Raw genomic sequence first — 24,624 nt, forward strand, 5'->3', positions numbered from 1 at the left:
CATTTTGGATGATCTTACCAATTAGTTTTGCATCATATATTATATAACTGGATGGTTAGCTAATGCTTGTACTCCTCAGAGATGGCAGGTATGAAAAAGAAATATGATGACTGCTTTCAGTCATTGGTTACTGAAGGTGAGGAAGTGTTACTTCTGGTTTGTGGGTGCTGTGAAAAATACAAAATGAAGTTGTGAGAAGCAATTAAGTGGGAGATTAATCAAGAATTATGTCCCTTGGCCAGTAGAAAAGGCCTGAGTGGGTTGTGTATCTATGGTAGATATGTGTGCATGTGTGCGCATGCATGCATGCATGTGTATGTGTTTATGTATGTGTGTGTATTATCAACCATGTATACTAATGCCTAAGCTTTGGGCATTTGCTAGTAGGCTGCTATTGGAATGGTGTAAAAGCCTCAAATCACCAGGTGTTAAAACACCTTCGAGTTGTGGATAGGGGAGATAACACACCGTCAATCCAATCTAGGAGTGGTGGACATCAATGTTTCACATTTGTGTGACTTGTGAACATCACATAACCAAACAGGATTGGAGATGGAGGATTGTTTTGCCAGTCCACGGCTTATATGCTCAAGGCATGCAAACCATGTGTGGGACAATGTGTATGTAAGAATGCACACATAGCCAAGGTGTGGTATTGATGTAGTTAAGCTTCTTTCGAGGCGCTTCCTTGACTGACACAGAATCTGATTCATATTCAGCTTGAAAATCTATCTGCAGAGAAAAAAGCAAGTGATAATGGAATTCCAGAGAATTACAATTCTTGTAAGGAAAGACTGGCTGAAAAGTTGAGTGTGTGATAGCTGGGAGGTATGACTCACTGCAGGTGATGAAGCAGGTGTGTCAAGTGTGACTGAGTGAGATTTTAACAATTAGTTCAAATCACTTTGTTTTCGATGTAGTTTTGTGGGTGTAGTAGCAGAAACAGCAGCACCACCTTCACATCTGAGTGTTACGTCCATATGATTTTTTTTTTGGTCTTTGAAGAAAACAAGCAAGGCTTCTTAACAGGAATCCTAATATGTATGGTGTAATTTTGGTCAGCAATTTTTCTGTGATGCTGGTATTTATAATTGTAATCTGGTGCCTACAAACAGTTGAATGGACTAGACTGTTTCAAAATGAATTAGTTTGGCTATACATATAATGCAATGCCAAAGACAAGATATGAAGCACCAAACCTTTGGCGGATATCCCAGTTCTATTAAATTAACCATCTGTAGCTCACCATTCTAAGAACACAGATTTATAAACAAATTTGTATAAAATTTCTACATCTTTCCAGAGATAAAGAAAGAGATAAAACATACATAAACAAACAGACACTAGCATTAACACAAACATATAAATAGAATCCTATTGCCAATGTGTGTGTGTGTGTGTGTGTGTGTGCGCGTGCATGTGTGTGTGCGTGCATGCACATACCACCACACATGCATGCACATGCATACATGCAAACATTCTTAAATATGTATACATACAGAACTGTGTACATACTCTCTTATACACATATAAACATAAAATTACTCAAAAGTCCAAATGCACAAAATGTTACATACATAGACATTAAACTATATGTATATACTATATGTATATACACGTAAACATTAAGCTACACATATAAACACATATCTCAAACAACATTACTCTCTCTCCAAATATTTTGAGCATTCAGTGAAAATGAATTTTGTGCCAATAAATGTCTAAATGCAATATTCTTGTGATGATAGGTTGTGATTATAGAAAATTTGAATGAAAGTTTTAGGATGTTATTGAAACTTTATTACAATTTAAACTAATCAAATCCATGTTTTCGTCTCAATGATATCCTGTTTTTGAAAATTCAGCTATAGATTTTTAATATTCATTGAAACTTTCAAATAAAAATTGCTTCAGTCTGCAAGGAAATTCTGTATTTTAAATTTCAAGCTATTTTTCAGCTTGTTATACATGCAACAGAGTGAGATTTGGTTTAGAAAGTGAAGTAAACTGTTCAAATGATGAGTCTCTGCTTTTCACATTTTATTGAAGTATTTGGAATTTTACCTAAAATTACATTCCAAAATTCTCAGAAATTTTAATGAATTTTCAGGATTTTAAGAAACCTAAATAAAAACTAAGTTGTTATTTAGATATTTTGATTTCTTTTCTAATTTATGAGAAATCTTCAGAAGATTCCTTGTAACTCTTTTACTCTTTTTTCTTGTTTCTGCGGCCATGCGGGAGCACCACCTTTTAGTCGAGCACATCAGCCCCATGACTTATTCTTTTGTAAGCCTAGTACTTATTCTATCAGTCACTTTTGCCGAACCACTAAGTTGTGGGGATGTAAATACATCAGCATCGGTTGTCAAGCAATGTTGGGGGGGGGGGACAAACACAGACACATAAACATATACACACACATACATATACATATATACGATGGGCTTCTTTCAGTTTCTGTCTACCAAATCCACTCACAAGGCTTTGGTCGGCCCAAGGCTATAGTAGAAGACGTTTGCCCAAGGTGCCTTACAGTGGGACTGAACCCAGAACCATGTGGTTCATAAGCAAGCTACTTACCACACAGCCACTCCTAAACATTATTTTAAAATTTCATATGAATTGTATCTAAAGCATCACCTTTACCTTTGTAGCAGTTGACTATGGTGCTGCTACACCAGTAATTGGGTATGACTCCTTCATGTATCACCTGGTTAACTATATGGGTGACTAGACTATAGCCGACACTGCTAGATATTTTGAGCATCTCTGCAGTGCTTCCTGATGGGCCGGGGACTTTCCATGTCTTCATACTCTTAATTGCTTTATCTACCAAGGTACTGTCAACTTGGATAGCTGGTCCCCCTGTTAGGACTCTTTCTCCCATTCATTTTCTTTATTGAGCAACCTTTCATAGTGGCGTCTCCAAACCTCTCGCTTTGCAACCTTGTTTAATGCAAGTGAACCTTCTCCATGCGGACACATTTCTCTCCTACGAAATCACGATTCTCTCTCACACACTGTCTTACAACACAAAATACCTCAAGTCTTTGGTCCTCATGGTGCAGAACATTGGCAAATTTTTTCTTATCTGCTTCCCCTCTGGCTAAATAAACCTATCTCATAACTTCCCTTCTGGCAGTCTGATACAATTCCCTGCTACCACCATTCTTCCAGTCCTTCCAAGCCTGTTTCTTTTCTCTAATAGCCCTGTAATAAACATTGTTCCACCATCACGTTACCTTGGGTCGAGAGGGGACTTTGCACCATCCACAGATCTGGTTAATGGCCCTCAGCAGGTTGTCCCGTAGAAACCTCCACTTGTCTACCACATCATGTGATGTTATAGCTTTAAATCTCCGTCCATTTGCAGGATCTTTAAGCGTCCAGACTATTTTCCTCCATGCTGGTCATCTTCTGGGCATCCATTTAGCCCTGATTCTAAAGTTGCTAACTACTAGTCTATGTTGTGCAGTAATTCTTCACCTGGAAAAGTTTTGGCATTTATTTCCCTTTTTCTGGCGAGGATGTAGTCAATTTGGTTAGCGTGTCTGCCAGAACGGTAGGTAACTAGGTGACTGGCAGGTTTCCTGAAGTTAGTATTACAAACCATAAGATCATTTGCATCACAGAACTCCAGCAGCCTGGTCCCCTCCTCATTGCAGGAACCAAAACCATAGCCTTCATGTACGCCATGGAAGGCCCCTGCATGTTGTCCAACATGTTCATTGAAGTCACCAACCACAAAGAGAAGGTCCCTGTCATTCGTCAACGAGGTAGTAGCCCATGCTCTTAACCACTACACCACATGCCCGTGGGTATATGGCAATGGTTAAGAGCATGGGCTACTAACACCAAGATTCCAAGTTTGATTGCAGACAGTGACCTTAATAATTATAACAACATCAAAAAAATACCTTAGGAATGAGAACCCAGGTTCAAAATTTCCCCAAGACACCTGATGAAGGCTGGAGGGTATATCAGCCAAAATTTTCTGTTAACAACAAACAAGATGAGGACAAATACCCATCAAATATAAATAATGTAAATAATGTACATACTTCCTCATCTCTTAAATATAGAACTTTAAGGAAAAAAATCATTATAAAAATAACAGTCTTGTCGTTGGCCAGCATGTACTGGAAACCATATAGGTAAGAATCAATATAGATATATAATTGTATAGATATAATTATAATTAAGTGTACTCAGAAACTGTATGAACATACTAGATATAGACATTAAATGACTCCAAAACCACATTAGCACTCCATTTAGCACTTGGTAGAAAGTGAGAGAATGAATAAAAGAGATTTAGCAAAAAATTTTGTAGAGGCTAATCATAGATTGAATGATTTCTGGCTTAGCAATTATAAATTACTCTGCCTTCATGTATACATACTTACATTTATGTACTATTTTGGTTAATTCTACTGATAAAGGAAGAGTTATTTTTATTGCTAAGCCAGAAATTGTTTAATCTAGGATTAACCTCTAAAAAAATTTTGCTAAATCTCTTTCATTCATTCCCTCACTTTCTACCAAGTGCTAAATGGAGTACTGATGTGGTTTTAGAGTCATTTGACGTTTATTTCCAGCATGTTGGTATTGTTTCTCAGTACCCTTAATTATAATTGTATCTATATAATTATCTATCTATCTATCTGTCTGTCTGTCTGTCTGTCTGTCAGTCAGTCAGTCAGTCAGTCAGTCAGTCAGTCAGTCTGTCTATCTATCTATCTATCTATCTATCTATCTATCTATCTATCTATCTATCTATCTATCTATCTATCAATCAGTCTATCTATCTATCAATCAGTCTATCTATGTCTCTATCAATCAGTCTATCTATTTATCTATCTATCTATCTATCTATTTATCTATCTATATACTAGCTGGTGTACCCGGTAATTCCTGGAGGTAAAGATGTTCTATTGAAACGCCTTATTATTCTGATATAAGAAAACAATTTCGTTACAACTGCCACAAAAGGTGTATTTTCCATCACAAAAATGTACAAAAAACTGTCAGCTGGAGGAGGGAGAGATTATTGGAGGTTGGCAAGAAAGATTGTTGGAGGTTGGTGAGAGAGGTCAGAGGTTGGCAAGAGGCAAAGACATTATTCTGCTTAGTGAAGGCATCTGGGAAATATATATCTGCTGTCATTCACAGAAAAACTATTGTTTACTGTGAGAAAAGCACTGTTGAAGTGTTAAGTGAAATTTGTCAATCAAGAATCGAATCCACGCTATGCTTGCATGAAGCCACTACAAATACATTGTGGAATAAAAAATTTATCTACTGTCATGGAAAAAGTGTAACTGTAAAAATTTTGGAGTAATAGGCATTCAAAAAGTATGTATGTATAGAAATGTATGAATGAAGCCTTTAATGTTTAAGATTCAAATTAAGGAAGTGCAATAATAATGTTTAGCAGTTCAAACCTGTGAGTAGTGAAATGCAGAATTTGGTTGGCTGATTGTGAGAATCAAATATTGTTCGCTTCACTAAAATCTGCAGGAGGTATGGGTTATTTCCCTTGGGTTGTTTAAATAAAATATTATTAATATGTAGTAGATAGAAGGATCCATTGGAAGGGCCCTATTATCGATTTTTTTCAACAATCTAAGTATGCCATGAGGTTTCCAGACATGAGTTCTACTCACATGTCAAATAAAGTATAAAAGTGATACTGCAAACATTAGAAATAGGACACACAAAAAATCAATATTCAAAGTAGTTGAACATAAATAATGAAATGAGTTATTTCCCTAGAGTGTTTAAAAAGTATTGTACAGGTGCTATAGGTTATTTCCCTTGGGTGTTTAAAAAATTATTATATGCAGTAGATATATAGGTCCCTTCCAGGGGCCGTATTATCGATTTTTCAACAATGTATGTCATGAGGTTTCCAGATATGAGTTCTACTCACGTGTCAAGTTTCATCAAAATCAATAAAACGATGTAGAGGAGTTAGCTAACAACGCCACAAACAAACACACACCAATTTTCCACATATGCAGTAGATATATATAAGAATAAGGTGTGTGATGAGCATTTATAGAACATGTACCCTATAGAAACTCAACAAACAATTAAAGATGGAGAAGAGAATGTGTTAGAAGTTTTATAAAATTTTAATCCATGCATATGATTGTTTCGAACGGTAATATTAATGTGTAAGAAAGATGGAAAAATTAATTTAATTATAGTTATAATTAAATTAATTACATATTGCAGTTCTCCTCAGTACAAAAGAAGAATTCATCAAAAAGAATATATCAGAAGAATATTATAGTGTTACAGAAGACTAGATGGAGTGAGTGTCACATAACATATTCGGATATTCATAATATGATTATGAAAGATGAAAGATAAAAGCATGCTTAGGTAGTGTTGAGTCTATTTGTGTATGAACTATAACTGATGCGGTTAACAGATATTTGGAAATATAAGTGAAAAATGTTTAAAAAACATTCTCTCTATATGAAGATAAGTAATTAAGTGATATACATTCCGTATAAAGTATTTATATACATATATATGTATATATATATATGTATATATATATATGTATATATATATATATATATATATATATATATATATATATAATATATATATATATAATATATATATATATATATATATATATATATATATAATATATATACGCGAGAAAGAAGCAACAAGAATGGATAGGTTTTTAGTACAATCGTTTCATACAAGGACAGGCTTTATTAAAAGTTGTAAAAATTACAGCATATAAACGTGTCCCGTACTCATCAGCTAAAATACATGTGAGTTCTCTAGACATCCTAGTGGTTGAGGCTATACTCATGAAGTAATGTAGATAATTAAGTAACATAAACAGATTTCCAAAGTTCATTAAAGTTCTTTAAAGATGATGTACAGTCTTATCACAGAATTTTAAAAAAGTTCTAATAGCATCACAGAGAAGGTGACCTAATCCATAGAGCACATATGAATTTCCAGAGATATGATGAGGGATTACATACTCACAGAAGACAAATTTATCCATTGTTAATCACAACGAGGTGGGTCTCAATTCCTGCTTATTAGCATTACAGAGAGGGTGAATTAATCCTTTGTATAGATGCACAATTTCCAATGGTGTAGATGTAAGTTTCCAGAGAAATGAAGAGGAATTTCATATTCACAGGCGATAAATTTATCAATGGTTGAACACAATGAGGTAGGTATCAATTCTTGTTATATGATTAGGTATTTGCCACATTAATCACATTACTGCTATTTACAAGAGGCTGTAGCTATTTAACTTTTAAAGGCTGAAGGGCTTTCTAGAGAGGCCAAGAATAGAAAGGGAAGGGAATAGAAGAAAAGAGAGAAAATAAAGGAAGAGGGAGCAAAAAAAGGGGGGGGAAGGGGACTAAAAGAGAAGAGAAAAGGAAAAAGAGAATAAAAAGAAGAAACAGAAAAAAGAGAAAAGAGAAAGAAATAGGGAAAGAAGGGAAAAAATAAAAATAAAAAAGAGGGTTCTAGTTATACAGAAGAATTAGTAGACGGCAAGTCTGGTTTTAATTTACAGGCATCTAGGAACTAGAGGAGAATATTATTCTATGGCCAGTAAAACAGCTAATTTATTGCTGTTGAAATCAGCAATGAATTTAAAGAGAATCTAAAGAGATAACACAGTCAGGGGTTTAGGGGTCAGATGCTAAAATCAAAAGAAAATACATTAGGAAAATCTAAGTATAATCTTATCAAAAAGTCAATAAAACTTACTTATTTAATTTATTCATTTTATTGTCTTAAGGAGTTGCCGTTATTATTCATACATTGACGGACTACAGGTCAAATCTTAGAAGATCATTTACAAGGTGTTAGGGGATTGTCTATCATAATGAAGATAATCATATTATCACCGAGGGGGTAGCCTTATTTATTTAATTTTGAAATAGAATTATGGGGCTATAGTATCTCATTTTATTTTATTAGAGTTATGCTACTTAAATTAGATTAAGTTAGGAATTAAAATTAAAAATTACAATTAAGATTTAAAATTAAGAATTTAAAAATTATGAGTTTGAAATTAAATAAAGCCTCAATTAAGCAGCATATAAGTACTATTCATTTCCCTGTTCTCAAAAAACTGATGCAGATATAAGGAAAAAGATAACTGTAGTGTGAGAACTCTTAGTTATCTACTTAAAGCAGTGCTATACTAGTAGAAATCAAGTTATATCTATCTATCTAGTTACGGATATTCTAATCATTTAAAATATTTTAAAGTCTTCAATTTAGCGTGGACACAAACTTGACCTAGTTCGATATGATTATTCAATAAGTTTCTATGTTTTCTATGCTTTAGAATTTCATACGTCTCCATGGAGCATAGTTGGCAACCAACCCTACTATTTTTATACGGAATTGCTCTCCTAACTATTTCCCAATTAAGGTTATAATTTTTATTATTATTTTTGAGTTCCCAGATTTTGTTTGAAAGTGTGGTGGTACCAGCTTTATGACGTAATTTAAAAGACGAGATGTGATTTCTAACTCTGGCTAGAAAATTAATTGTACATCCAACGTAAAGATATTTGTTATTCTCCGTGGATATGGTACATTTATAGATTACATTATTTTCCCCACATAGACCAGGTGCCGGGCATTTTGATTTTATTCTACACTTACACACAGGAGGAGCAACTTCAGGCTTTGGATTATTCTTGGGTAGATGTCTTAGGTTCCTATTATTTTGATTATCATTTCTATAGTTGGTGCTGATATCTAAAGTATTGCTATTATTTATTGATCCTTCAGCTTCATCATTTAGGTTTAAAGTCCTACCATGATTTCTTATATTATTGGTAATGTTACTATTATTGTTAGTCTTTTTATCCGACTGCATATTGCTGTTATAAATATCACTGATATTTTCATTCTCCTTATTTTCTCCATTAGCCTTATATCTATTATTTCTATTATTAACATTATTACTTCTATTAATATCGGCATTGTTATTATTACTATTAATGTTAATGTTATTAGTCATTCTGTGGTTACTAATTTCACCTATGTTTTGATAGTTACTATTGTTGTTTTTATTGTTGGTAGTATTATTATAATTGCTATTGGTATTCATGCTGATATTATTATTTTTATTTCTATCTTTCCTGGCTAGTTTAATGTTTTTATTATTAATCTTAGCTATTAAGTGGACATATTTGGGAGGGTTGAATAAGAAATCCTAACTGTTTTCCTAGATATAATTCTATGATATCTATGAGAGATAGGGAAATTTTTTTCCAGAATTACTTTGAATTTGTTCTGTATTGTATCGCACAGTTGAAAGGGATATTGTATCGCACAGTTGAAAGGGATATTGTATCGCACAGTTGAAAGGGATATTCAGCCATAATATATCTTTTTTATTAAATTTAGGGTTCGTAGAATTACTACTATTCATCTCACCGGAGTTATTGTATTTATTACCATTATTTTTATTTTTATTTGTGTGCATCTTAGGTTTATCTACTTCAATATTATCCGAGTTACCTATGTTCTGGTCAATGCTTCTATTTGAATTGTTGGGCCTGTACGCTAGATTAGCGTTTACCATTAATTTAATTCTACTTTTATTTCGGGCTTGGTCTGTATTGCTGCTTACGTGATTACTGATAACTTCATTATTAGGAATACGTGAGTTCCCCTTATCAACGAATGTAATCTTTTGGTTGTATCCAGCCTTCCATTCTTGTTGCTTCTTTCTCGCTTATAATCACCCCACATTACTGTATTGTTAAAACAGTATAGTTTTTTTTTTGGTGCATCTAAGTTAGGTACCATATTCAAGTAAATTCATTTAAATTAACTTGAATCTTTATTGCTTTTTGTATATATATATATATTATATATATATATATATAATATATATATATATATATATATTTAAGTAGATGAATGAATTATCCTAGTATGGATAATTCGGTTAATCGATACCTGGGTAGCAAATTCACGTCAGTAAAACACGGTTGAAGTTACATGCCAAGGGCAGAACCCCGTGTTCGTGTGGAAATTTGTGTGTTTTTTTATATGAATAAATGAAAAGAATGGAGTCGAACGAAGATTTTAACAAAATTCCTTTACTTATATGTTTCGAAGACTGCATACTCTTAATTCCGAAGGAATGAAGGTTGCATTATGCCGTCTTCTCATCAGGAAATACAAGGAACCTCTATCAGCCTCAAGACGAACAAAAGCTTCTTAATGACTGCCTACATGGTTTCCACAGTGGAAGCTTTTGTTCATCTTGAGGCTGATAGAGGTTCCTTGTATTTCCTGATGAGAAGACGGCATAATGCAACCTTCATTCCTTCGGAATTAAGAGTATGCAGTCTTCGAAACATATGTCGAAAGTAAAGTAATTTTGTTAAAATCTTCGTTCGACTCCATTCTTTTCATTTATTTATATATATATATATATATATATATATATATATATGTATATCTATATATATAAAACTGTAGTTGTGTGAGTGTCTGTCTCCTACGATTTAGATTCCTAACTCCTCCCACATTTTGCGGTGCAGTTTAACCAAATTCGGGTATCTTATAGTCGTGATTAATATCGAGTCCGTCTGGCTATTAGCGCGCGTCTACGATGAGTCTACGATTTAAAAAATAATTTAACATCATTTTTTATTCCATTTTAATGCATAATTTTTCGTGTGTCGATGGCGGCGGAGTTGGCGTCCACGCTCAAACACCTGCACCTGTGTTTGCTTCTCCCCCTTCTTCCCTCCTTCGTGAAGCTGTGGGGAAGGGAGTTTAAGGAAATCAACGTCGTAATGCGTTGTCAAGGAGACCAGCGTTCTTTTAGAACAATGACTTCATGGCTTGAAGACACCAAAACAGAAATGGCTAAGAAAGCCCGAATTGGCATCTATAAAGGAAGTAACTCTCTAAAAATGCTTATATAGTTATTTCTCTTACAAACCCGAGCAATGCCGGGCGATACTGCTAGTATATATATATATATATATATATATATATATATATATATATATATATATATTATATTATATATACATACATATATATACATACATATATATATACATACATATATATATATATATATATATATATATATATATATACATATATACACACACGCAGAGAGAGAGAGAGAGAGAGAGAGAGAGAGAAAGAGAGAAAGAAAGAGAGACACAGAAAGAGGAGAAGAGCAGTTAAAAAACTTTATCTCCATGTGTGTTGAATGATCAATGTTTAAATAAAACATCGACAGTTCTCTTTGATACGAAATGATGTAAGGCAGGCGAAATGAATTAAGTCTGTTTTAAAGTTAGCGTGGTTAATACAGGACTAGTTTCATGTTTAATGTACAAATTAAATAAATGATATGCAAGGAATAGCTACGAGTTGGGAGGCTGCAGGTGATGTGTGTGCGCACGCAGTTCTTTGCTGGAAATGAGATGGTATCATTTGATGTTTACAATGGTTCTCAGGGCTCTGCTATTGAAGCTGTCGATCCGCTTTGCCTGAGACTTCGAGAGGGGTCATGTTTCTGCTCCATAAAGGAGAATGGAGGGGACTAATGTGTTGTAGATGCGGTGTTTCATCTTGCGGGAGATAGAGCAGTGGCGCCAAAGAGGCTTTCATAGGGCATACATGACCCCAGCGGCCAGACCACATTTGCGGGAGTCCTTTTTTGTTTTTCATTTCTCTGGAACTTATAGAATAAGCATCATTCATGTTGTGGGAGTGATTTCCAGAGTCAACTATTCCTTTCTTCAAATTTTAAGGAATTGTGCTATGACGAAACCTTTAAAAAAAATAGGCCAGTGGGATCTTTTCCTTTTGAACGGCACTTTGTAACATAATTTCTAGGTAACTAAAAAGTTTAAAAATTCGTATACTGGTAGAATGTGTTTATAAAACACCATTTTCTCTTGGCTTTATTGAGAAAATTCTATAGGTTGTAAGATATTTCGTCTGAAATTTCTTGCATTTTGGCAATTTTAACCAAACACTAGCGTCCATTGACATAAATAGCATTCTGTGAATAATGAATATGTCCCTCCTTTAAGAAACAGATTGGGTTTATTTACATTTGTGAGGAAAAAAGATACCCTTACCCCACCCCTAACCCTAACCCTAAATCTAAAATAGATTGAAATGCAATAGATCGATACTAGGGTTATAATTACGGGTGACAATTTCATACGACACCGCTACGGAAAATGGGATTTTTTCTAGCGGTGTCAAATGAAAATGTCACCCATAATTATGGCTCTAGTCTCGATCTGTTGCATTTCAATCTATTTTAGATTTAGGGTTAGGGGTTGAGGAAGGGTATCTTTTTTCTTCACAAATGTAAATAAACCCAATCTGTTTCTTAAAGGAGGGACATATTCATTAAGCACAGAATGTTATTTACCTTAATGCAAGAAATTTCAGACGAAATATCTTACAACCTGTAGAATTTTCTCAATAAAGCCAAGAGAAAATGATGTTTTATAAACACATTCTACAAGTATACAAAGTTTAAAACTTTTTAGTTACCTAGAAATTATGTTACAAAGTGCCGTTCAAAAGGAAAAGATCCGGCCAGTGACATCAACAAAAATAGTTAGAACGTTAGACAATATTTTGCACAACATGGTATTCAACTCTCGAAGTTCAAATCCCATCTAAGTCAACTTTGCATTTCATTTTCCGAGCTCTATAAAATAAGTATCATAGTATTTTGACTGTATAAATGATGTTTTAGAAGGAACATCAACCAAAACAGGATTTGAAAATTACAGCGGAGATCAAAGAGTTATTTCCCTTCTTTAATGTTGTTCTTGCTTATCTCCCTTGAATCATGGTGTAATTTCTTGTTCGATAATATCTGTAGTCTAGTTTAATGATAACTAAAACAAATTATAAATTTCATTCAGGTGCACAGAAAATCCTCGAACTTTTGTTAAAATGTTAATGATATCTGATATAAATGGTTAATATAGGGCGTTACGATTATCAGAAAATCAAAAAAAAAAAATGTGTGTAATAGGTGTAAAACAACTTCCTATGAACGAATATGAAAAAAAAAATTCGCGCACGCGAAAGGGGGGTGGGGGAGAGGCCTCGGAAATTTCACATCGGGAAGTTCCGAAAGCGTCTGAGGGGCTGACCCGGGCACCAAAACAAAAAAAAAAATAGTGTAATATGTGTAAAACAACTTGCTCTAAACGAATATGACAAAAAAAAACGCTCTCGCGAAAAAGGGGTGGGGGAGAGGCCTCGGAAAATTTATATCGGGAATTTCCGAAAGCGTCTGAACCGGGCACAAAAACAAAAACAAAAACAGCGTAATATGTGTAAAACAACTTGCTCTAAACGACTATCATGAAAAAAATGCGCGCTCGCGAAAGGGGGGTGGGGGAGAGGCCTCGGAAATTTCACATCTTCAGTCCACGGCCTTTAAACTAAGAAAAAATAGTGTAATTGGTGTAAAACTACTTGTTCTAAACGAGTATCAAGAACACACACTCACACATGAATCATAAACTCCGTATTTTTGTACATATTTCGCAAAAAAAAAAAAATAAAGAGAAGAAATTCTGGAAAAAGTGAAGAAATGTTGGATCTCATTCCTTGGTTAAAGCTATTTTAAACATTAAATTTATGCTTTTCTTTGAAATAGTTCAGATATATGCAATTCTTCTCACTTATTAAGATGCATTTAAAGAGACAGAAAAAATAATTATTTTGTGTCAATCCTTCCCTAATTATCCTTTATTAATTAGTTTTGGCGTGTATTTTTTTCCCAAATTCATTTTTTCACCTTACAACACTGTTTAGTAAAGCAATTAATTATCTTTATACTTTGCATATTTGACTTATTAATCAAAATTCTCTAGATAAATATGCAGACGACATCAAGCTGTACCTTGAAATCAAGAGGACTGATCCTGATGTCTACAGCTCTTTCCTGCAATCAGACCTAGACACAATGCAGCAATGGATCACAGACTGGCAACTGAAACTGGCTGTGGACAAGTGTACCACCATGCATTTTGGGAGAAAAAACCCTGCGTCCACATACTCCCTCCACAACACTGATATCAAGAAATCCTCTTGCGAGCGTGACCTAGGCATCACTGTCAGCAGTGATTTGCGTTGGACAAAGCATATCTCTAAAATTGTCAAGAAGGCCGAGGGTGTCTTGGCATCACTCAGCAACACTTTTGTTAGCCGCTCTCCAGCCATCTATTTAAAACTGTATACAGCTATGGTACGACCACAATTGGAATTCGCATCATCAGTTTGGAATCCCTATCTTGCTCAGAACATTGACCTCCTGGAATCTGTCCAGAGACGTGCAACCAAACGCATACCCTCCATCAGACACCTACCATATTCTGAGCGCCTTGTTTCCCTGGGCATGGATTCACTGAAGCTCCGGCGTCTGGCGACGGACTTGGTAAACACCCACAAGGTTATCAACCACCTCACCAACAACAACACTGAACACCTTTTTGATCTCCATGTGTCTAACACACGTGGACATGCCTACAAAGTCAGAAAACAGCACAGCTCCCATGACTTTCGGAAACATTTTTTCACGCTCAGGGTTGCTGAAGCGTGGAATAAACTGCCTGCGTCAGTTGTTGACTGCCATGACACTGCATCCTTTAAGGCCCTCATGCTTTACGAAATCCGCCGAAACTACACCTGATTATATATACACTTTAGATGAGTTGTAGTGCACCTGAGCACTGTACACAATTATTATTATTATATTATTATTATACTAAGTAATGCATCCTTCATTTATGTGTTCCGTTCTGTATTATGTATGCGTGACTGTATGTAAGTGTGTTTAACTGTGCACATGAATGTGAATATTAAAGAACATATTTATTTACTATGATTGTTATTTTCAGAACAAATAAATCTTTTGGCTGTTATGTTATTGATGTTATTATTATTGCTAGTTAAAGGGTGGTGACTTGGCTGAATATTTTGAGTCTTGTAGTATGTAGTTGTGTTAGTCAATATTCTGAGTTCAAATCCAACTCATTTCTTTATCATCATTGTCGATGGACCACTCAAAGAGGTATGTATACATCATCATTTTCGTAACATAATTTCTGTAGTATTTCAAGATGTTTCTAACACGTATTTTGATTCACATGGCGGAGATCCAACATTTCTTCACTTTTTCCAGAATTTCTTCTCTTTATTATTTTTTTTTTTGCGAAATATGTACAAAAATACGGAGTTTATGATTCATGTGTGAGTGTGTGTTCTTGATCCTCGTTTAGAACAAATAGTTTTACACCAATTACACTATTTTTTCTTAGTTTAAAGGCCGTGGACTGAAGATGTGAAATTTCCGAGGCCTCTCCCCCACCCCCCTTTCGCGTGCGCGAAATTTTTTTTTCATATTCGTTCATAGGAAGTTGTTTTACACCTATTACACACATTTTTTTTTGATTTTCTGATAATCGTAACGCCCTATATTAACCATATAAATTATAAATTTCATTCTCTTGCACAACAAAGCCTCGAACTTTTGTTGATGTTAATGTAATTAAATCGGTAAATATAAAGATCCTCACCCGTTAACGAAAACAAAACAAAAAATCCTGCTGGATATTAACAACTGTGTAGTAAACGAATACGAAAATAAAAATTTGTGCAAACGAACCTGGATTGGGGGTGGGGAGAGGACTTTCGGAAAATTCACAAGATCAGATTTTTCCCTCATAACTTTCAGGAAAATGGATATTTTCAAAAATCGCAAATTCAAAATTTCAAAAGAGCTTGCTGTTATATTTGCGCTCATATTTTTTGTAACTTTCAAAAAAAAAAAAAAGAAAAGAACACTGTCATATTATTGCGGGAAATTACTCTGAAAAAGAAATCATTGCAGAAAGGTGAGTAGATTGATTACATGTTTCTTTCATCATGTTATCACAGTTTTGTGAGATTTGGCTGTTATTTCTAGCATGTGGATAGCCTACTTGAAGGCCAAGACCGTAGAATTGGAAGGGGAGGGTGTTGGAGTTTTGTTTTCAGTATATCATTTTCCTGAAGGTTCTGAGGGAAAGATTGAATCTCGTGAATTTTCCAAAAGTCCTCTCCCCGTCTCTAGGTTCATTTGTGCAACTTTTTTTTCTCATATTCGTTTTCTACACAGTTGTTAACACCTAGCGGGCTGGGTTTTTATATTTTCATTAAGGGGTGAGAATCTTTATATTGACCATTAAATCTATTCAAGCACATGTCTTATACATATATAGTTGGATAGGTTGTATTCCACCTAATGTGACTATTCAGAAGGCTGTAATATCATTTGACAAGAACACAGTATAAAGAAATACATGGAACAAGGTGGTAACTTTAAGTGTCATTAATGCCGGCCACACGTATATATATATAAGCTGAATGATAAATGGAAATGGTTGATGGACATTTATTCATATATCTACATGCATCTGTGTGGGTTGTATGTTTGCTGTTAACTCTGGTGAGGAAGCTCACGAACAGCGATATGTTAGAACCTGTGCAGTGTTGTCGGTGCTGTGTAAAGATGTTGTTGACGACGTTGGTGAGAGACATGATGGTGGCGACGAAGATGGAGGTCGCTGTAATGTGGTCAGTGGTTAGACCTTAGAAGGTCTGAAACCAACAGACCCCCAAGACTAGGAGGGGGTGCGTTTTTATAGGTAACAGTAGGCTCAAATGGAGTTTAGAACAGACTGTCTCACATGATTTATTTGGAGGCTGCGATTGGTTTGTTTGCATATTGGAGTAAGAGACAAATTGCGCCAATACCAAACAATCAGAGTGATAGACACAACGGGGTCCAAAATAGCGTCCAAAGGTTAGCTGTTACCTGTTACATTCATATGTATGTATATATATTCATATGTATATATATATATATATATATATATATAATAGAGAGAGGAAGTTCACTAGAGTTCACTACACATATTTTATCAACTCCAATGGATCTAGACCTTGCAGATCTTGTTATTTTCTTTCACATAATGGCATTAAATATTGAATATCCATTAAATATTGACCATTTTAATTCCTCATGTATAAATGGTATATGATTTTAAGTGACATTGCAAAATCATTTAGATCTCGAAAGAATGTAATTTTCTGTTCTGAAAAAACGTTTCTTGTTCTTTTCTTCACATTTGCAACAGTTCTCTGACTGTGACAACTAAATGACTGAGATATATTACAAATGACAGAGCATTTTTGTTCGACTTCCTTAAAACAGCAACTCAATCTTCCTAATAACACGCTATAACTTTTGCGGATAATGTTGTTCTTAATATAGTGGTGTGATGGTAACGGCTGGGATGCTTCTTAAGATAATTCTTTTCAACCTTGGCTGAAACAACAACAGTTGTAACCCATGAACTACTTTATATGGTCAGTCGTTCTGCTAGAAATAGCTGCCAAATATTCCTTAAATCATATCCAACTGTCTTAACAGATACTGGATAATGTCATAGATACTATGTCAGATGGGATAGTCAAGATTTGAACACCTTTCACTACTGTTTTATTCATAATGGCTGCACCAAACTGATAGATAAGTGAGCACACTGCTACACCTTTGGTACCCAGGTGATCATACTGATACCTAGGCGACCATACTACTACACTGGTGATCACAAAGTTACCTTGGTGACCATACTGGTACTTAGGTAACCAAACTAGTACATTGGTGAGAGCACTGATATCTCATTGATGACAATGAGACCTTAGTGACCATACAGGTACGTAAGTAACTGCACTATGACCTAGGTAACCATGCTGGTATCTTGGTGGCCACACTAGCACCTAGATGTTCACACTGGCACTGTGGTGATCACACTTGTATTGAGGTGATCATCCTGGTACCTTGATCACCACACTGGTACATTGGTGAACATATTGGTACCCCAGAGATTGCACTGTATCTAGGTGACCAAACTAGTACCTTGATAAACACTCTGGTACATTGATAACTACATTGGTCTTTTCAGAAATTTTCCCCAAATATTTTTATTGAATATGTAGTGTGATGGATGAAGAGGACAACAGATAAAGAAGCAACGGGAGCAAGAAATACAAAAGGCCTTACCTCGGCGAAATCAGCGGTCTCTCACGAATTCGACACGTCCTGTCGCTTTGCCGTCTATGCTGGAACTGCCATGCTTCCTCGCTGACCACATGTGCTTCGTCCTTAACCACATCTGCTTCCTGCCATGCATGCGCCCCTCAGTCTTCTGCGGGCCCCTGCCAGCCCTACTTCCGCCCACCTCATCTGTCATCTTCTCCACCAACACCACATGGCTCATCACGTCCCATAACACCGACCACAAACACCACATGCCTCCCCTGATCTACAGATCACTCAACCGGCTTTCCCACTCACTCCTTGCTCCCGAACTCACACCTTAACTGGTTTCATAATCAGCCAACTAGGGAGGAGGATGACATTCCCTCTGTGGTCACAGTGTAACCCTAAGACTGGCCTTGGTTCCTGGCATGTTGCTGCTGGCTTCATCATCTTGTCTACTGATGTTGTCTTCATCTTCTTGCCTACTGTTGTTGTCTTCATCTTCTTGCCCAATGCTGCTGGTTCCATCCTCTGAGGCATGGACAATCTTCCGTATATCCAAAATGTGGCGTGGCATACCATAGACAGAGATGTTATTCTTCGAATTTATAGAGGTTATTGTTCCCCTTACCCATCGTGATGTACACCGTGCGTTTTGGGGTTTTACGCAAACTTCTTCTCTCACCTGCATGGTGTGCTCTTCCTCTGCCCCGGGTCACATTGATGCAGTACACGGATGCCTCGACTCGTACCTGTGTGGCACTGACTCCTCAGCCTGTCCTGATCTGGGCAACATATTGTACCAAAATATGGCCTGGATTGGTCAAATGTGGCCCCTCTCTGCCATGGTCTTGATGGTACAATGATGCCTTTCCACCACCCCATTTCCATTGGCCGGTATGCCGCCCTGAAGAAGCGGTTGACCTTCCACCCATCAAGCATTTCTTTCAGCACCTCCGAGCGAAATGCAGTGACATTATCCAGAAGCAGTTCATCCATGGGCCTCGTTCCAGGAATATCTCATTCAATACTTTCACAATTTCCTCTGCGGACCCCGACTTCATCTCCCTCCATATGGCCAACCGGCCCCGTCCGCAGTCAACCATTGAGAGGTATGTCCCCTGCCGGTAGTGTGTTATGTCCACCGCCAGTCGTTTCCAGTCGTGGTCCACTGGAATACTTCCCACCTCATGTACGCCTGGAGCAGGGTCGATGGACTGGCACCTGTCACAGCTGCTAACCACTCTCTGCACGCTCCATCTTGTTACATCAGAGTCAACTTTTCTGGCTAGGAACAATGTCCCGTCCACCCCCATGTGATGCATGGTATGCAATCTCCGCAACTCTGAGTCACTCAGATGGCATACTGCACCTATAGCCTGCTTCGCATCCTCTGGCACCTGCAACCAGGCTCGCTTTACCCTGGTCAGGACGTCCACCCTGTCCTTCTCGGAAGGCACAAAGATCCCACTCAGCTTCAGATTGAACTCAGTGGTTAGTTCACACAGTATCCCCAATTGATGCTTTACCAGCATCTCTGCAGCCCCTTTGGTCCGCACCCTCCACTCATTGGTGATGACTGCTGTCACCCAATCAAGTATAGTGGCTGAATCAGTCCTGATTTCTATGGTGCGCAGCCCCCACTTCAAGGCTAGGTTCACTCCCTTCAATACGGCATCCAATTCCGCCACATTGATATGATTGCAGTCATCCATCTTCCTGAGCCAGGCTGCATCTTTCACCATGATACCTCCCACTTCTAAGACAACCTCTATTGCGATGCTACTGGCGTCACACCATACAACCTCGCTCTTTGATTTGGAAACATACCAACTGCCCCTCACTGGGTCCTCTGCTCTTACTCTGACCAAGACTTCCTGTATCATGTCGGTCGTCTTCTCCCCCACTCTATCGTTCCACTTCACTCCTTCAGCTCGTCTCTTGATGAAGCTACATGTTGTCCGGAGCCATCCAAGTACAGTGGTATAAAACTTGCTAGGTCGCTTATATCATGGAGCTTTGCCACCAACTTCACCTTCTTCAACTAAGCGACTACATCTGTGTCACCGCAAAATGGTTTGATCATCTCATTCGAAATACAGGCACTCATCGTTCTTTTTTTTTTTTTTATGAGCCGAAATAGCTTGTAGTGTGATGGATGAAGAGGACAACAGAAAAAGAAGCAATGGGAGAAAGAAATACAAAAGGCCTTACCTCGGCGAAATCAGCGGTCTCTCACGAATTCGACACGTCCTGTCGCTTTGCCGTATATGCTGGAACTGCCACGCTTCCTCGCTGACCATATGTGCTTCGTCCTTAACCACATCCGCTTCCTGCCACGCATGCGCCCCTCAGTCTTCCGCCAGCCCCTGCCAGCCCTACTTCCGCCCACCTCATCTGTCATCCTCTCCACCAACACCACATAGCTCATCACGTCCCATAACTCCGACCGCCAACACCACAGAATACATACAAACCCTATTTGATTTCAGAATCAACGTCTCTACTTGGTGATTCTAGTCTCAACTTAATTCTGTTTCTTCACTCCAGGAATAAAGTAGTTTCATAACTACATCCCCTGTTTCTCTATATAGTTAATTACCTATTGGAGATAGTAAAACCTCCCTCAAACCACATATTACCATCTTAAATATTTCATTCTTGGTTAAGAGTAACAGAAAGAGCGGTGCTCATGTCATTTGCAGGGCTTACTTAAACAAGTGAAATTGGGTCTGTTAATGTGTAACTTGTTGTAAACTGATGACGACAGGGAAAAGAATAAAGAAAGGTATTTCAACAATGATCCCATTATACAAAAAGATAGTGTGTGTGTGTGTGTATAGATAAATAGATATAACATATAATCCATGATATGTAATCCATCATCATCAGGTAAAATTTTAAACAGGTGAGATTTCTTACATGAACCTGAACAAATTCAGTATCAGTTGGATCAGTGGCTCATTCAGATTTAACATTCAATTATATAGAAGAATTCTCCTATATGTGGTCTGCAACATAAAGTGCATGAAGGGGGACTGTAAGAACCAGAATACAACGTACATTGGGAAGACTTCTAGGAGTTTAGCAGAGAGATTAAATGTACATTGGTGGGAGTATGATGACAGGTAACAGTTGTCTATACTCTATCAGCATGCCAGAGATCAACATAGTGACATGCTGAGCCAAATCAGCATCAATCTGAGTCACTCAGATGGCATACTGCTGCCACAGCCTGCTTCGCATTCTCTGGCACCTGCAACCTGGCTTCTGGTCAGGACGTCTGCCCTGTTCTTCTTAGAAGGCACAAAGATCCCACTCAGCTTCAGATCGAACTCAGTGGTTAGTTCATACAGTATCCCGAATCAACGCTTTATCAACATCTCTGCAGCCCCTTTGGTTTGCACCCTCCGCTCATTGGTGATGATTATTGTCACCCAACCAAGTACAGTGGCCGAATCAGTCCTAATTTCTATGGTGTGCAGCCCCCACTTCAAGGCTAGGTTCACTCACTTCAACATAGCATCCAATTCCGCCACTTTGAAATGGTTGCAGTCATCTGTCTTCCTGAGCCAGGCTGCATCTGTTACCATGACGCCTCCCACTTCCAAGACAACCTCTATTGCGATGCTACTGGCATCACGCCATACAATCCCGCTCTTTGATTTGGGAACATACCAACTGCCCCTCACTGGATCCTCTGCTCTCACTCTGACCAAGACTTCCTGTATCATGTTGATTGTCTTCTCCCCCACTCTATCGTTCCACTTTGCTCATTCGGCTCATCTCTTGATGAAGCTACATGCTGTCCGGAGCCATCCTGCAATAGGGTAGTGTCCCATCAGCTTTCCACACACTGAGAACAGCTGATGCCCAGTTTGGGGATCTCATTCCCTCGCCAGAACACCAACGTGCTGGCTTTGTCTCTCCATAGCTTGAGGCCTAGTGCAGCGCCTCCCTCCATCGCCTTTGGTGGCTTGGCGATCAGTCCAAAACTCTTCAGGTGGCCTATGACCTCAGTTGCTGGCATTACGGTTTCATCCACCAGAATGACATCAATGTACGAATTGGTGGCTCTTTTTACTCAGTCCACCTTTCCCAGGATGGCCTTGAGAATTGTTGCCATAATCTTTGGCGCTGAATTTAGCTGGAACCCCAGCCTGGTCAGACAGTATGTCCGGCCCTTATACCTGACAAGCTCATGCTTCCAGAGTCTCTCAGCCACATGCACTGACTTCAAATCGATGATCGTGGAGGCCCCTGTTATCTGCCTCCACTCTCGCTAGGTGTCCCTGCAGACATCTGTGGCCTCACCACCTGTATGACATGATACATGGTCATTCAGCTCTCAGAAGTCAAGCATTGGCCTGACCTTATGCTTTGTGAGCTGTACCACCGCCATCAGCGGCAGGACCCTGCTGTCTACTTCTTCTTCCGAAGGGATCAATATGCCCTCCTTAATCCACTGCTCCCCCTCCCCTCGAACTCACTTCTGGCATCTCCTTTCAAAGTATGCTGATAGCAGCCCACTTTATTTTTTAATATTGGGGGCTCTCCCTTCCAGTGCCACTCCACTGTCCACCTCTGGCTATCGAAGACAGTACGAAAGTCCTGGTCTTCAATGGTGTGTGCAGCATACTTTTCTTCGTGGTTCTCACCAATGCACAGTCTTGCCAAACACGGTTTGCCCGCAAACCCGAACATTGCACCGGCCTTGGTGACAGTGACACCTCCTAAACGGGTGATTGCATCCATCCCTATCACCACATCAATCTCGTCCACCAAGTGGCCAACTGCAATTGCTCGCAGCGTCAGCTTTGTTCCCTGCACCACAATCTGCGCATCTGTAATGCCTTCACAGTGTTCCTCTCTTCCGTCGACTGCCCTTACATTGCTTTCTCCACTTCACGTCTCTACTATTTCTGGAATTATCAGGGTCGTCGTACAGCCCGTGTCAATAAGGGCTCGCAGGTAACGATAAACATGCCTTCATATTGATATGAAGGGATAACTACTGTGTAGTAGTGTCCCTTAGACCGTTTCCCTGTAGACATTCGCTGGTTATATGTCCTGTTTCTCGACACTGGTCAGTAAATGACCTCAAGCTTGGGTGACTTGCAGTCTCGTACCATGTGCGGGACCTGACACCGGAAACACTGTCCTTTGAATGGTCGCACACGTTCCTTGTTTGACCCCTCTCTGCTACTCCTTGCTTGATCAATTTTTGTTTTTGCAGTCACTGCTACCGGCGTCATCCTGCAACACGAAACTAGCACGCGAGCCTGACCGACATGTGGTCAGGAAAACCAGTCACAAACGCTAACTTAACCGTTCAGTTCAGTAATTCGCCTTCATATCCCGCCAGTTTAGCCAATCTTCTGAGTTAGTTCGCAAATACGTCGACTTGTTCGCCGGTCCACTTTGCTTTCCCCAGGCGAGCGTACACTTCGAACATTTCTTCTGCAAAGGCCTCCCTCAAACGGATTTCTATTTTTTCCACGCTAAGTTGGTCCCTTTCTTCCATTTCTAGGTATAGCGCCAACACTGAACCATCTAGGTACAGTGGTATAAAACTCACTAAGTCATTTATACCGTGGAGTTTCGCAACCAACTTCATCTTCTTCATCCAAGTGACTACATCCGTATCACCGGAAAACGGTTTGACCATATTGTTTGAAATACGGACTACACTCATCATCGTTTTTTTTTTTGTTGTTTTTTTTAATTGGCCAAAAAGCTTGTAGTGTGATGGTGGAAAAAGACAACAGAAAAAGAAGCAAAAGGGAGAAAGAAATACAGAGACCTTACCTGTTGACCTAGGCAGGATGAGCGATCACTGTCAAGAAAAAACACGTCCTTGCACGCAGCCGTCTCTCATCAAACTGCCCTATGTGTTTTTTGCCCACGCATGCCCCCGTAGCTCTTCCACTGGCCCCCGTAGCTCTTCCACCGGCCCCTGCAGTCTTCACTTCCATTTACCTCATCTGCAATCCTCTCCTCCAACACCACATAGCTCATCACAGCCCATAACACCACAAACACCACAGATCCCTTCTCGTTGTTGCAGTCTCTGCTAGCTGTGTCATCCTGCAACACAAGGCAATGACTGTGGCTTATGATATTACCTCTCCCATCACCATGGAGTGAATATTCAGCAGCTTTTGCAGTTTGACTGACATGTGGTCAGGAAATCCAGTCACAAATGCTAATTTGAATGTTTGTTCCAGTGCCTCGTCCTTGTATCCTGCAAGTTTGGGCAATCTCCTGATTTCGTTTGCAAACACATCGACCTGTTCACCCATCCACTTTGCTTTCCCCAGTTGACCGCCTCCATCAGCCAGATTCCTATTTTTTCTGTGCTTAACTGGTCCTTCTCCTCCATTTCCAGATGTAGTGCCAATGCCAATCCATCAAGGCACAATGGTATGAAACTCACTAGGTTATCTATGCCATGGAGTTTAGCCACCAACTTAATTTGTTTTCAACCAAGTGGT

General features: G+C 38.3%; 1 long non-coding RNA gene across 1 annotated transcript; it reads right to left on the reverse strand.

Annotated features, from left to right (window-relative positions):
• Window positions 1-6,254: 6,254 nt before the first annotated feature.
• Window positions 6,255-23,824, reverse strand: LOC118765423. Its single transcript, XR_005001286.1, has 3 exons — window positions 23,813-23,824; window positions 20,523-20,527; window positions 6,255-6,420 (listed from the first exon to the last, which is right to left on the reverse strand). It is a non-coding gene; the product is annotated as an uncharacterized LOC118765423 (long non-coding RNA).
• Between the last annotated feature and the right edge of the window lie 800 nt (window positions 23,825-24,624).

Source organism: Octopus sinensis, linkage group LG11, assembly GCF_006345805.1.
Source record: "Octopus sinensis linkage group LG11, ASM634580v1, whole genome shotgun sequence".
Lineage (NCBI taxonomy): Eukaryota > Metazoa > Mollusca > Cephalopoda > Octopoda > Octopodidae > Octopus > Octopus sinensis.